Raw genomic sequence first — 16,153 nt, 5'->3', positions numbered from 1 at the left:
TTTTTCAATCATTTTTATTTATTTTTTACACTACACACCATACATGAATGCCCATCCATGCAATAAAAAGGGGGTTCTAAACCGCCAAAATGGGAGCCACCCCTGCAGTGCTGCTCTGTTTTATCTTGTGGTGGTGGGCAAGGGGGGGGGGGGGGGGGGGCGGCGGGTGGCCTTGTAGAGGTCATATGCGCAACGGCTGTCTTTTTATGAGACAAGCACTTTTAATTTTTCTTTTTCTGGGAATGGGAAAAACAGCATGTTTTTCAGGCACTGTGATTTAAATAATTCTGTTCTATAAGTCATCACGATTGCAAGGTTGCCAGAAATCAATTTATTTATTTTATGATGAACTGATGAAGATCACAGGCGATCAGTGCTTTAGGTACAAACCCAGCTGAAACAGTAAGGATATCATGCACTCACCATAGAAACATAGAATGTGTCGGCAGATGAGAACCATTTGGTCCATCTAGTCTGCCCAATATACTGAATACTATGAATAGCCCTTGGCCCTATCTTATATGAAGGATGGCCTTATGCCTATCCCATGCATGCTTAACCCCTTTAGGACACAGCCATATTTCACCTTAAGGACCAGGCCATTTTTTTGCAAATCTGACCAGTGTTACTTTTAAGTGGTGATAACTTTAAAACGCTTTTACTTATCCAGGCCATTCTGAGATAGTTTTCCATAGCATCATCACGACGGCAAACAAGGAGATTGACCCCTGACCTCTGTAGGGGCAGGAACAGAGAAAGGTTAAATACCCCCCTCCCACCACCAACACCAGTGTTTCCTGTCCCTACAGAGGACAGGGCAGAGAAAGGTCTCCCTGTATGCAGGGAGATGAAACTAGGAACTACAATGATTTCTTTATTTACCTGACAAAATCGCTGGCATCCTGCCATGGCGTCCCCCTGCACTCCCGCGGTCTCAGTACTAACGCTGGGCAGGGGTGTTAATGGGAATACTCGCTCCGGTCATATCTGGGGCCTGATCCCAGGGCGACTGCTCCCTCCTGGCCTACCGAGGCTTCAGCAGGGTTGCGCGCACTGCGCCTGTGGCGCATAGGTGATGACGTCACGTCCGGCGCTCCGGAGTGACGTAGGCGGCATACAGTGCCCGGCTCAAAGCCGAGGCCCCGATATCCAATGGATGCTCCTGGCCTGAGAAATCTGGGGCCCCTCACCTGCCTCTCCTGCTGGGGGAACTGAGAGGGAAAAGTATTCTGCCGCGATGTCTGGAACGGACGCACGCTCTCCTAAGGAGACCGAACCACCGCTGCTGCCATCCGTGAGTCCCCTCAGGGGGTGTTTTTTGCATGGTCAGGGAGTCTGCTGGTCCCCCTCTCCTGCGGCAAAAAAGGGGGGGGGGGGAGAATATTGATCCTCCTGTCTAAAGCTTACTATTGGTCTTTAACTGCTTATCTCTGGAGATAATGTTGGGGTCTCCTCTCTATATCTTGAGAGGCCCACTTTATGTGCAGATGTTACATTTGGGGGATTCCTCAGGCCTCTGGCTCCAGTATACACCTCTTTGGATCCCCCCCCCCCTCCCTTTCCTCTGACCGTCCCTTTATAGCAACCTTCTCCTCCTTTCAGGTGTCCAAGGAGACTCAAAAAGGGAGGTCAAGAGATCCCTCAGATGTATCTCCTGTAATGACAATCTTCTAAACAATTATCCCAAAAAGTTTAGCAAAAATTGTTTATCAAACATTGTACGTGACGAAGCACCCTCTCTGAAAGAGGAACTTAAATCTATGATACAGGTTGAAATTCGATCTCGGGCCCACCTATCCGCTAATCCCTCTGATTTACCGCAACCCAAGAGGAAGGGTACTGGGTCACCTTCCTCTTCTTATTCTGAGGCCATAGCGGACGAGAGTGTCCATTCGGCCAAGTCAAGGGAAGAGGGGGAAAGAGTCTCCGATTCGGACTCTGTGGACAGTGGCCGCAGATTCTATTTTTCTATGGAATATGTCCGACCTACTCAGAGCGGTCAGATCCACAATGGGTGTGGAGGAAGTACAACGTTATCCACTCTATACAGGAAATGTTTGGAGGGTTAAGAGAAAAAAAAAAAGAACACGTGTGTTTCCCAGAAACGAGAACATTAGGGACATGATTTGTAGGAATGGGCAGACCCTGAAAGACGTCTGGGAGTCTCTACTTCCTTTTAAGAATAGGTTACTATTTGATCTCGAGGAATCCAAGATCTTCAATGAGATTCCTAAAATAGATGTTCAGGTTGCTAAGGTGAACAAAAAGACATCCCTCCCATTTGGGATGCCTACCAGCCCAAGGATTTCATGGATCGTAAAGCCGACAGCCTGCTCAGGGAATCTTGGGAGGCTGCTATGTTTAATATTAAGACTAACATTGCGGCTACTTCCGTCGCTAGATCCATGTTTCTTTGGCTGGGAAAATTAGAGGATCATATAGAGAATAAAACGTCTAGAGAAGAAATCCTCAACTCCCTTCCTCTCTTAAAATTTGCTACTGCCTTCCTGGCGGACGCTTTGGCTGAGTCGGCTCGATTCTCCGCCAGAGATGCGGCGCTTTCCAACTCGACCAGACGGGCACTTTGGATGAAGTGCTGGTCCGGGAACAAGACTTCAAAATTAAAACTTTGCTCAATACCCTTTTCCGGGGAGAACGTTTTCGGTCCAGTCTTGGACAAAATTTTAGAAAAAGCCACTGGGAAAAAAAAAAAAGGGGTTTCCGGAGGGTCGTCCCTTCAGGCGCCGATTTCCCTTTCGCTCTTCCTCCGGTCAAGAGAAAAGCTACAGGGGAAAGGGAAGTCGGGGTGCTGGGGTTACCCAAAAAGGGGAAGAGGGAAAGGTCAATCCTCTTCCCACCACAAACTATCCGACAAGCAATGATGCCGGAGTGGGGGGAAGACTCTTAAGTTTCCTGGCGGAGTGGGAATCTATTTCCCCAAATTCCTGGGTCTCCAGAATAATCGGAACAGGTCATCAAATAGAGTGGTCTTCAAAACCCCCAAATAAAGTTTCACTAACATGTTTCAACCCAACCTTTGACAGGGAGTCCAAAATCTGACGAATGTAATCACCCCAGGGGGCCGGGGATACTATTCAACATTATTCCTAGTCTGGAAAAAAGAAGGCACATTTCGAACATTCATAAACCTAAAACCTTTAAACAAATTTATTCTTTACTGGAAATTCATAATCATCAGTTCAAAGCCCTCCCCTTCGGGATCTCATCGGCCCAGAGGATCTTTACCAAAGGGTGGTAGAGATGGTTGCTTTCGTCAGGGGAAGGGGGCTTATGGTGGAAACCTACTTGGACACCTTTCTCCTGATCAGCAAAGATCTCTATCAGATCAACTCTGATCTGAAATATTTTCTGTCCATCCTAAACAACCTCAGGTGGATTAGAAACTAAATCAAGTCTGTCCTCACCCCCTCAAGAAAAGTCAGTTTTCTAGGTATGACCCTGGACTCCCGAAGGCAAGCGGTATTACTACCTCAAGACAAGATCTTGACTGTTCAGCAAAAAATCTAATTCTTTCAGAAGAAAAGGTCATGCTCAATCAGAGAAGCAATAAATCTGCTAGGTCTGTTAACATCCTGTATCCCGACAGTTCCCTGGTGCCAGATTCACTTCAGACCTCTTCTGTCTTGGATCCTGGGCGTCTGGAACAGGCGTCAATCCTCCCTGGATCATCGAGTAATCCTACCAATTCGGGTACTTCTGTCCCTAAACTGGAGGAAGAACCACGAGAACTTACCCAAGGGGCTCCCTGGCAGGAAACTCCCCTAATACAAGTAGTAACGGACGCAAGTCTGTCCGGCTGGGGCGCAAAAGTAGGGGATCATCTTTTTCAGGGCACCTGGCCACAATCTATCAAATCCCAGTAGTCAAACTTCAGGGAACGGAGAGCAGTCTGGGAGGCATTGAAAGCAGCAGAGGGAATACTACGTCTTCACTATATAAGAGGGCTATCAGACAGCACTAATGCCATCGCTTACCTCTCCCATCAAGGGGGAACGCGATCAGCAACTCTTCAAATACTGACAATGAAAACATTTTCATGGGCAGGGCAGAAAGTGGCCTCCATCTCTGCAATTCATCTGAAGGGAACGCTGAACATGGAAGCGGATTTCCTCAGCCGCCACAGGATCGATCATACGGAATGGTCCTTAAGCTCAGGGACATTCAGGTTGGTGGTAGACAAGTGGGGGATGCCCGATGTGGACCTATTTGCCACCAGGGTAAACCCAAAGGTGGAGACATTCTGTTCCTTAAACCTTAGGGACAGACCTCACGCCTTGGACGCCCTCGCCATCCGTTGGCATTGGAAGCTATGCTATGCTTTCCCTCCGCTTCCTTTTAATTCCGAAAATTCGCCAGGACAAGGCCACAGTAATCGTGATCGCTCCCCTATGGCTGAAGAGGAGCTGGTTCGCATCTCTCCAGGATCCCTGGCCCCTTCCGATACGAGGGGATCTATTCCATCAAGGTCTGGTTCTACACCCAAACCCACAGCTTCTGATACTAGCAGCATGGATCCTGAGACCCAGACTCTAAAACGACAGGGCTTATCAGATAAGGTTATAACTACCTGGAGAGCCTCCAGGAAAAAGGTAACATCCGCAATCTACCCTGAAAACTGGAAGCGCTTCTGCCCCTGGAGTGGCGAAAAATCTCCACACCTGCATAGAACCAACATTCAAAGAATCCTGGATTTCCTAACAGGGTTTCGACCTAGGGCTTGGACCCTCTACCCTGAAGGCCCAAATCTCAGCCCTAAATTGTTTTTTCGACTAAGATATAGCTAGTCATCGTTGGGTCACAAGGTTCATTAGAGCAGCTACCAGACTTCGTCCAACAATCACCTCCCGTGTCCCCTCCTGGGATTTAAATACTGTCCTTACGGGTCTCACTCTACCACCATTTGAACCCATTGCCGATTGTCCAATAAAATTATTGTCCCTAAAAACCGCATTTCTAGTTGCAATAACCTCGGCCCGCAGATTAGGCGAGTTACAGGCTCTGTCCGTTAGGGAACCTTACCTTCGTGTCCTGGATGATAGGATCATTCTCCGACTCGACCCAGGCTTTCTCCCTAAAATTGTATCCAGCTTTCATTGGAGCCAGGATATTACCCTGCCTTCCTTTTGTCAACACCCCTCTAATGACAGAGAGTATTCCTTCCACTCTCTGGACGTTAGACGGGCAGTCCTAAACTATATATCTGGTATCGAAAAGTTCTGAAAATCTGACAACTTACTAGTACTCTTTGCAGGAAAGTACAAGGGCCAGAAGGCCTCCCGGTCTTCTATAACGAGATGAATCAAGGAAACCATTTACCTGTGTTACCAAATTCAAAATCTTCCATGTCCAGTCAAAATTAGGGCCCATTCCACTAGGGCCATGTCTTCCTCTCAGGCAGAGCGAGCTGGCACCTCCCTGGAAGAAATATGTCAAGTTGCCACTTGGTCCAGCATCCATACATTTATAAAACACTACCGCTTGGATCTTTCCAGATCCTCTGATCTGTCCTTTGGACAGAAAGTCCTCCAGGCCGTAGCTCCCCCCCTTAACTGATATATTTTGTATATCTCCTTGTATGCCGTCGTGATGATGCTATGGAAAAACCGGAATTAGTCTTACCGGTAATTCAGTTTCCATGAGATCATCACGACGGCACGTTATTCCCTCCCTACATATATTTCTAAATTTTTTAACTTTTGGAGGGTCTCCAGAAGGTATGAAGTAATACCTTCTCCATTGTTTGTTGTTTTTTCACCACCGGGTTACTCTGTGTGATTTTGGAAGCACTGGTGTTGGTGGTGGGAGGGGGGTATTTAACCTTTCTCTGTTCCTGCCCCTACAGAGGTCAGGGGTCAATCTCCTTGTATGCCGTCGTGATGATCTCATGGAAACTGAATTACCGGTAAGACTAATTCCTTTTTTTTTTTCCTCACATATTGTACTTCATGACACTGGTAAAATGAAGTAAAAAAAAATTATTTTTATTTTGAAATACCAAATTTACAAAAAATTTGGAAAAAATTGCACATTTCCAAGTTTCAATTTCTCTACTTCTATAATACATAGTAATACCTCCAAAAATAGTTATTACTTTACATTCCCCATAGGTCTACTTCATGTTTGGATCATTTTGGGAATTAGATTTTAGTTTTTGGGGACGTTACAAGGTTTAGAAGCAAATCTTGAAATTTTTCAGAAATTTTCAAAAACCCAATTTTTAGGGACCAGTTCAGGTCTGAAGTCACTTTGTGAGGGTTACATAATAGAAACCACCCAAAAAAAAATAATTTTTTTTTAGTGTCTCAAGTCTGAGAACCAGTTTTTTATCCGATTGTCAGTGGCTAAATTGGAATATAAATTAGGTTGAATATGGGAATCTCGCCCCTCGTACACACAAAACTTGTAAGTATACCCTGAGGTACTCTCGCAAAAGTTTGTACAGCTTCACGCCATACCTCGCCCACTTAGAGGGAACATACTGGCGGAAAAGGAGTCTCCCCTTGAAAGCAATGAGAGACTCATCAACCGCAACCTCCCTTCCAGGTACATAGGCCTGTACAAATTTGGCCCCAAAGTGACCGGCCTGATTTTGTACAGGCGGTCATAGGCAGGATCACCTTGGGGGGGACATGCTGCATTATCTGCATAATGCAGGCATTTCCGGATGGCCTCAAACCGTAAGCGTGTCATGGCCGTACTGTAAAGTGGGGTCCAGTAATGCCTGACACTAGGTTTCTTGACTAGGCCCATGTGCAACACGAGGCCCCAAAATGTCCTCATCTCGGCTGCACTGACCGGGGTCCAGCCACCTGGCCTAGCCAAAAAGTAGCCCGGGTGTTGAGCAACAAACTGTTGGGCGTACAGGTTTGTTTGCTCCACCATTAGATTTACAAAGTGGTCACTGAAAAAAAGACTAAAATAGTCTTATTCAGTGAAGCCCACTGTGGAAATCTGGATTCCTGGTTGGCCTACAAAATCAGGAATCACGGGCTCAAAACGCTCTGAGGTACACCAGACAAGTTCACCTGCAGGGGGCTCCGGTGGATTTAACTGGTGGGCCGGAAAACTAGTACGAGCCCCAGAGCTGCTCGTACTAGGGTGGACCACATGGTCACTAGCATGGCGGTCCCCTTGCTCCGCCTGGCGGTGTCTCCGCCGCCTTGGGGGCTCATCATCATCGCTAGATGATGAGGAGGACGCGGATAACAAAAGGAAAGTGGGGTCATCCTCGTTCTCACTGGGACTCTGAGTCGGAGGCAAGCTGGGCGTATGCCTCCTCGGCCGAGAACATCCGGCAGGCCATAGGGGAGTGTGTGTGTAAATCTTTATTCAGTGTGCGTGTGTGTGGGGGCACGGGTGTGTGCGAACTTAGCATACACCTAGCAGACAAAAAAAATAGACTAACTAAAAAAAGGGCACAAAATGTGAAAAATAAAAATAAAAAAATTCAAAATCGCTGATCAACCGTCCGAAGTTGATCAGCAGTGGGGTGTGCGATGCGCTAACAGTGGCTGGACACTAAGAGTGCCGGCCACAGTCAGCGTACGCACAAAAAAAAATAAAAAATGCACCCCAAGGTGCAGCACCCTGGGGGGTCTAGGGTCACACAGCTGTGCTGTGGACCCCAGACACCCGATTTAGGGTGATTAACCACCTCAGCCCCCAGTGCTTAAACACCCTGAAAGACCAGGCCACTTTTTACACTTCTGACCTACACTACTTTCACCGTTTATTGCTCGGTCATGCAACTTACCACCCAAATGAATTTTACCTCCTTTTCTTCTCACTAATAGAGCTTTCATTTGGTGGTATTTCATTGCTGCTGACATTTTTACTTTTTTTGTTATTAATCGAAATTTAACGATTTTTTTGCAAAAAAATGACATTTTTCACTTTCAGTTGTAAAATTTTGCAAAAAAAAACGACATCCATATATAAATTTTGCTCTAAATTTATTGTTCTACATGTCTTTGATAAAAAAAAAATGTTTGGGTAAAAAAAAAATGGTTTGGGTAAAAGTTATAGCGTTTACAAACTATGGTACAAAAATGTGAATTTCCGCTTTTTGAAGCAGCTCTGACTTTCTGAGCACCTGTCATGTTTCCTGAGGTTCTACAATGCCCAGACAGTACAAACACCTCACAAATGACCCCATTTCGGAAAGTACACACCCTAAGGTATTCGCTGATGGGCATAGTGAGTTCATAGAACTTTTTATTTTTTGTCACAAGTTAGCGGAAAATGATGATTTTTATTTATTTTATTTTTTTTCTTACAAAGTCTCATATTCCACTAACTTGTGACAAAAAATAAAAAGTTCTATGAACTCACTATGCCCATCACGAAATACCTTGGGGTCTCTTCTTTCCAAAATGGGGTCACTTGTGGGGTAGTTATACTGCCCTGGCATTCTAGGGGCCCAAATGTGTGGTAAGGAGTTTGAAATCAAATTCTGTAAAAAATGACCTGTGAAATCCGAAAGGTGCTCTTTGGAATATGGGCCCCTTTGCCCATCTAGGCTGCAAAAAAGTGTCACACATCTGGTATCTCCGTACTCAGGAGAAGGTGGGGAATGTGTTTTGAGGTGTCATTTTACATATACCCATGCTGGGTGAGAGAAATATCTTGGCAAAAGACAACCTTTCCCATTTTTTTATACAAAGTTGGCATTTGACCAAGATATTTATCTCACCCAGCATGGGTATATGTAAAAAGACACCCCAAAACACATTCCTCAACTTCTCCTGAATACAGAGATACCAGATGTGTGACACTTTTTTGCAGCCTAGGTGGGCAAAGGGGCCCATATTCCAAAGAGCACCTTTCGGATTTCACAGGTCATTTTTTACTGAATTTGATTTCAAACTCCTTACCACACATTTGGGCCCCTAGAATGCCAGGGCAGTATAACTACCCCACAAGTGACCCCATTTTGGAAAGAAGAGACCCCAAGGTATTCGCTGATGGGCATAGTGAGTTCATGGAAGTTTTTATTTTTTGTCACAAGTTAGTGGAATATGAGACTTTGTATGAAAAAAAAAAAAAAAATCATCATTTTCCACTAACTTGTGACAAAAAATAAAAAATTCTAGGAACTTGCCATGCCCCTCACGGAATACCTTGGGGTGTCTTCTTTCCAAAATGGGGTCACTTGTGGGGTAGTTATACTGCCCTGGCATTCTAGGGGCCCAAATGTGTGGTAAGGAGTTTGAAATCAAATTCTGTAAAAAATGACCTGTGAAATCCGAAAGGTGCTCTTTGGAATATGGGCCCCTTTGCCCACCTAGGCTGCAAAAAAGTGTCACACATCTGGTATCTCCGTACTCAGGAGAAGGTGGGGAATGTGTTTTGGGGTGTCATTTTACATATACCCATGCTGGGTGAGAGAAATATCTTGGCAAAAGACAACTTTTCCCATTTTTTTATACAAAGTTGGCATTTGACCAAGATATTTATCTCACCCAGCATGGGTATATGTAAAAAGACACCCCAAAACACATTCCTCAACTTCTCCTGAGTACGGAGATACCAGATGTGTGACACTTTTTTGCAGCCTAGGTGGGCAAAGGTGCCCAAATTCCTTTTAGGAGGGCATTTTTAGACATTTGGACACCAGACTTTGGGGCCCCTAAAATGCCAGGGCAGTATAAATACCCCACATGTGACCCCATTTTGGAAAGAAGACACCCCAAGGTATTCAATGAGGGGCATGGCGAGTTCATAGAAAAAAAAAAAAATTTTGGCACAAGTTAGCGGAAATTGATTTTTTTGATTTTGTTCTCACAAAGTCTCCCTTTCCGCTAACTTGGGACAAAAATTTCAATCTTTCATGGACTCAATATGCCCCTCAGCGAATACCTTGGGGTGTCTTCTTTCCAAAATGGGGTCATTTGTGGGGTGTTTGTACTGCCCTGGCATTTGAGGGTCTCCGCAATCATTACATGTATGCCCAGCATTAGGAGTTTCTGCTATTCTCCTTATATTGAGCATACAGGTAATGAGATTTTTTTTTTCCGTTCAGCCTCTGGGCTGAAAGAAAAAAATGAACGGCACAGATTTCTTCATTCTTTTTTTGGCAGAGATTTTTTCATCCACATTGATCGATGCGAATGAAGAAATCTCTGCCAAAAAAAGAAAAAGGAGGGGAAAGGCGTCTGCCAGGACATAGGAGCTCCGCCCAACATCCATACCCACTTCAGCTCGTATGCCCTGGCAAACCCGATTTCTCCATTCACATCAATCGATGTGGATGAATAAATCATTGCCGGGATTTTTTTTTTATATATACAAAGTGTTTGCCAAAGTATATGAACACCGCCACCTCCTCAACTCATATGCCTCGGCAAACATATCTTTTACTGCAGAAGAGAAATCTCGTCTTGCAGCGCCGCATACACCGACTTGCGTGTAATCTGACAGCAGCGCAATGCTTCTGTCCGAATGCACATTAGTGCTGCAGCTAGTCGATCGGTTGGTCCACCTGGAAGGTAAAAAAAACAAAACAAAAAAGAAAAAACCAGGCCGCAAAGCAATAACTTTATTAACTTTAGAACAGAACATATTAACTTTTTTTAAACTTTTTTACTTACCGGTAATTTTTTTTTTTGTTTAGTTTTTTTTACCTTTATAGAACAAACCCCTCCTTCCCCATGGGACAATGTGCAAAGCGCAAATCGCCCAAAGATGTGGCGAAGTACGTTATGCACTTTATCCCAGGTGAAAGGAGAGGTTTGCAGCAGCTGTGAGTAAAAGGGCCCTAATAGCCCTGTGTGCCTGTCCTGTGAGATGCAATCCCTATGCTAGGTGTACCTGTGTGTGGTACTTCCGGAAACACTCACCTAAGCATAGGGCAGGGTGGTCAGGGCAGTCAGGACAGAAATAGCGGGTGTCACGCCTTATTCCACTCCTGCTACAGACACGACATTTTTTTCGGGGTGGCGGTTGGGTTGAGGTACCAGCAACGACACTGGGGAAATGTCGCTCGTGTAGACGGCTAACTACACTGGTGGATGGGGCCACGGAACCTCCTGGGTAAAGGAGGTTCGCGATGATCTCTTCCTGGAATTTGAGGAAGGATCCTGTTCTCCCAGCCTTACTGTAGAGAACAAAACTATTGTACAGCGCCAATTGAATTAAATATACAGACACCTTCTTATACCAGCGTCTGGTTCTGCGGGAAACTAAATAGGGAGCCAACATCTGGTCATTGAAGTCCACCCCTCCCATGAGCGCATTATAGTCGTGGACTGAGAGGGGCTTTTCAATGACACGGGTTGCCCTTTCAATTTGGATTGTCGTGTCTGCGTGAATGGAGGAGAGCATGTAAACGTCACGCTTGTCTCTCCATTTCACCGCGAGCAGTTCTTCGTTACACAAGGCAGCCCTCTCCCCCCTTGCAAGACGGGTGGTTACAAGCCGTTGGGGGAAGCCCACGCGACTAGTTCGCGCGGTGCCACAGGCGCAAATCCGTTCTAGAAACAAATGCCTAAAGAGGGCCACACTTGTGTAAAAATTGTCCACATAAAGATGGTACCCCTTGCCGAATAAGGGTGACACCAAGTCCCAGACTGTCTTCCCACTGCTCCCCAGGTAGTCAGGGCAACCGACCGGCTCCTGGGTCTGATCTTTTCCCTCATAGATCCGAAATTTGTGGGTATAGCCTGTGGCCCTTTCACAGAGCTTATACAATTTGACCCCATACCGGGCACGCTTGCTTGGGATGTATTGTTTGAAGCCAAGGCGCCCGGTAAAATGTATTAGGGACTCGTCTACGCAGATGTTTTGCTCAGGGGTATACAAATCTGCAAATTTCTGGTTGAAATGGTCTATGAGGGGCCGAATTTTGTGGAGCCGGTCAAAAGCTGGGTGGCCTCTGGGACGGGAGGTGGTGTTGTCGCTAAAATGCAGAAAACGCAGGATGGTCTCAAATCGTGTCCTGGACATAGCAGCAGAGAACATGGGCATGTGATGAATTGGGTTCGTGGACCAATATGACCGCAATTCATGTTTTTTTGTCAGGCCCATGTTGAGGAGAAGGCCCAGAAAAATTTTAAGTTCGGAAACTTGGACTGGTTTCCACCGGAAAGGCTGGGCATAATAGCTTTCCGGGTTTGCGGTTATAAATTGTGTGGCATACTGGTTGGTCTCTGCCACGACTAAGGCTACTTTCACACTAGCGTTCGGGGCTCCGCTTGTGAGTTCCGTTTGAAGGGGCTCACAAGCGGCCCCGAACGGATCCGTCCAGCCCTAATGCATTCTGAATGGATGCGGATCCGCTCAGAATGCATCAGTCTGGCTCCGTTTGTCCTCTGCTCCGCTCAGCAGGCGGACACCTGAACGCAGCTTGCAGCGTTCAGGGCTCCGCCTGGCCGTGCGGAGGCAAACGGATCCGTCCAGACTTACAATGTAAGTCAATGGGGACGGATCCGTTTGAAGTTGACACAGTATGGCTCAATTTTCAAACGGATCCGTCTCCCATTGACTTTCAATGTAAAGTCAAAACGGATCCGTTTGCATTATCATGAACAAAAAAAAAAAAAAAAAATTTTTTTTTTTTTTTTTTTTTTTGTTCATGGTAATGCAAACGGATCCGTTCTGAACGGATCTAAGCGTTTGCATTATAGGTGCGGATCCGTCTGTGCAGATACCAGACGGATCCGCACCTAACGCAGGTGTGAAAGTAGCCTTAGTCCAAGAGCTCCGCAGTCAAGAACAGCTCAAAAAATCCCAGGGCCGAACCGATTTGAGGGGGTCTACGGGCCTGTCTGCGCGGTGGCTGCGACGGGGTAACTACTGCACGTGCCACCGTACCAGCTTCAACTGCCCTTCTGGTGCTCGCTACTTCACCATGTTGTACGGCAGTGCTGGTACTAGGTCCAGGAAGGGCTGCGCTGCTGGTGTATGCCTCACCACGTGATCCGGCAGCGACAGCCCCACTCTGCTGCTCTTGAAGCGGATCCTGTGTAACCTGTGGTCTAGCGACACGGGGCCGGGTACGCCTGGTGCTGCCAGGGACCTCCACCTCCTCGTCCGAACTTTGGGTCAGAGAGCCACTGCTTTCCACAGGTTCATATTCTGACCCGCTAGATTCGTCAGATGAGGGTTCCCACTCCTCATCCGACTGGGTCAGAATCCTGTAGGCCTCTTCAGAAGAATACCCCCTGTTTGACATTTTGGACTACTAAATTTAGGGGTATTCCCTGAGACTACCCAAGAAAAAAAGCAAACCTGTCTTACAAAGGGGAGGCTAGCGAAGTACCGGAGGCCGCTGCGGTTGATAAAAAATATCAAAACTGATTTTTTTATCGCCGCAGTGCGTGTAAAGTGAATGTGCAGTGATCAAAAAATAATAATTTTTTGTCACTGCGGTGGGGCGGGTGTGGGTGAACGCACGTGTGGGCGACCGATCAGGCCTGATCGGGCAAACACTGCGTTTTGGGTGGAGGGCGAACTAAAGTGACACTAATACTATTATAGATCTGACCGTGATCAGTTTTGATCACTTACAGATACTATAAAAGTACAAATGCTGATTAGCGATACGCTAATCAGCGAATAAAAGTGACTGCGGTGCGGTGGGGTGGACGCTAACTGACGCTAACTACCTAACCAAGGGGCCTAAACTATCCCTAAAACCTATCAGTCAATACCAGTGAAAAAAAAAAAGTGACAGTTTACACTGATCACTTTTTTCCCTTTCACTAGTGATTGACAGGGGCGATCAAAGGGGTGATCAAAGGGTTAATTGGGGTGCAGGGGGGTGATCTGGGGCTAAGGTGTAGTGTTTGGTGTACTCACAGTTCAGTCTGCTCCTGTGCTGGATCCAACCGACGAAAAGGACCAGCACAGGAGCAGAGAAGCCATATAACAGATCATATTTACTAATATGATCTGTTATCTGGCTTGTGATTCGATTTTTTAAAAATCAGCAACCTGCCAGCGACGATCATTGGCTGGCAGGTTGCTGATGCAATTCTCCTCGAACTTTTGCCGGCCCGCGATGCGCATGCGCGGGCCGGCTGAGACCGAAATCTCGCGTCTCGCGAGAGGACGCGCCGGCGCGTCCACTCGGAATGAAACAACCACCTCCAGGACGCGTCTGTGCGTACAGCGGTCCGGAGGTGGTTAAATCAGTAACTGTTTTTTTTTTTTTGTTTTTTTTTTCTTCAACTATCTTTCCCTAAATATCCCTGCCTAATCTTACTTGTCCCTAGCTTTTCCCTAAATACCTGGGGGTGCTGGGGCACAGATGGGGTGCTGGATCCTGATCACTGCACAGATGGGGGGTGCTGGCTCTGAGATCCGACGCAGCGGATCCCGGACTGAAAAGGAGGAAGAGAGGAGCGCTGCGATGATTTGAACCTCCCGCCCGCCGAGCCGACCAATGACAGGCGATCCTGAGAGGTGATGTCACATCACCTCTCAGGATCGCAGGATGGTGACTGGTGGTGTATTATCACACCACCGATCACCATCCTGTTCCGGGTTATCAGGTCCCCAGAGACCCGAATAACCCGGAAACGCAGCAAACCGCGGGTCTGAATTGACCTGCGGTTTGCTGCAGTCACCTACACGATACATTGCCCCCAGGTGCCTGCTCAATGATTTAAGCAGGCACCGGGTTCCGATCACCGCCTGCCGAGCGGCGATGATCGGAAATACATAGGACGTACCGGTACGTCCTGTGTCCTTAAGGATCGGGACATCAGGGCGTACCGGTACGCCCTATGCCCTAAACAGGTTAAACTCCTTCACTGTATTTGCAGCTACCACTTCTGCAGGAAAGCTATTCACTGCCTTTCAGTGTGATTTACGGTTTTGTATACAACTGGGTATATTCTCCTCCCTGATGTTGGGGGATGGGTTCTCCGGACAGGGTTGTATATAGCTGCCCTCACACAGGCAAGACATGCCAATCATGAATAAGAACTCACCTGTTTGAAACGCGTAGATTGCAACAGGACCTGTGAACAAGTTTTACTGCTGTCTCCTTGTCACTGAAAATAAAGAAAATTTCGCTCAAGAAAGCAGTGATGCTTGAAAATTCTTCTCTATTGCTACTATCAAAGTCTTACCTTTACTTCCGTTCACCCTAGGTGGAACATTTATATCATCACAAAACAAGGGTGAGCTGGATACCTACATTATCTATCACAATCTCAGGTACCCTTTGCTCAGGGGGTATGGATTACATAGTGTGACACTTTGAGCCTAGAATATTGAACCTTTTCACAATATTCTAATTTTAAGTTGCATTAATGCAACTCCTTTTAAGTTGCATTACTGAAATAAATGAACTTTCGCACAATATTCACATTTTTCGAGTTTCCACCTGTATGTGTGTGGTACAGGTGTTTTTGATTTTTTCACTTCTAGGACATGTTAGGATAATTTATGGTCTGAGGAAGGTCAAAACCGTTACCAAATTGGGTCATAAAATACATTATATTGAAAAGACCATTGTGAGTGCTGGATATCCTTACTGCATTTACAGGTGAAATATGTTTAGTAAATGTGTTTCACTTGTAAAAACTGCATTGGAAATTGCAAAATACCAAATTGCAAAACCGTGTCAAACATTTGTTTGTAACAATGAATGGGTTTACAGGTCTGCAATGTGTCAACCCATCCATAATATTCTTCTCAAAGTTGTAACCAAATGATCTTCCAAGTCCCTGCTTCTAACCCATATGTATATGATTAGGATGAGGATTACATTCTTGAGCCTTCCTGCAGTTGTAGCATTGGCGCTTCATTAATTATTTGAATGTGTATAAAAATTGCAATGCTCCTTTAAGGTGGATTTACATGTAGAGGGGCAGATAGTTATTTGGAAGGAAGCGTTCCTTCTTGACAACTGGCTGCTTTTCATGGGGGTAAAGTGCTGCAGTGGTCATCCTTATACAGCTGCATTGTTTCTGGGCAGAGTCCTTTTTTTAACAGCATGTTCTGCTGCCGAGAAACGATAATTTACTTTCCAGCAATATTGAGACTTTCATCCAATTAAAGAGAGTTTCGCTCGTTCATCAGGTGATCGGCTGCACGTGTAAATCCACCATTAGATGCATGGTGATTGACAGTAGCATCCAAGAGGCCTGTGATCAGAGTCATCTCTAATATCAGCAATTACAGT

General features: G+C 46.0%; 1 protein-coding gene across 2 annotated transcripts in view; it reads left to right on the top strand.

Annotated features, from left to right (window-relative positions):
• The window catches only part of TMEM87A (transmembrane protein 87A), a 276,779-nt gene that overhangs the window by 240,643 nt on the left and 19,983 nt on the right, over positions 1-16,153 (top strand). The window lies entirely within an intron of this gene.

This window comes from Bufo bufo, chromosome 11, assembly GCF_905171765.1.
Source record: "Bufo bufo chromosome 11, aBufBuf1.1, whole genome shotgun sequence".
Taxonomy (NCBI): domain Eukaryota; kingdom Metazoa; phylum Chordata; class Amphibia; order Anura; family Bufonidae; genus Bufo; species Bufo bufo.
This window is presented reverse-complemented; position numbering and strand designations above follow the sequence as displayed.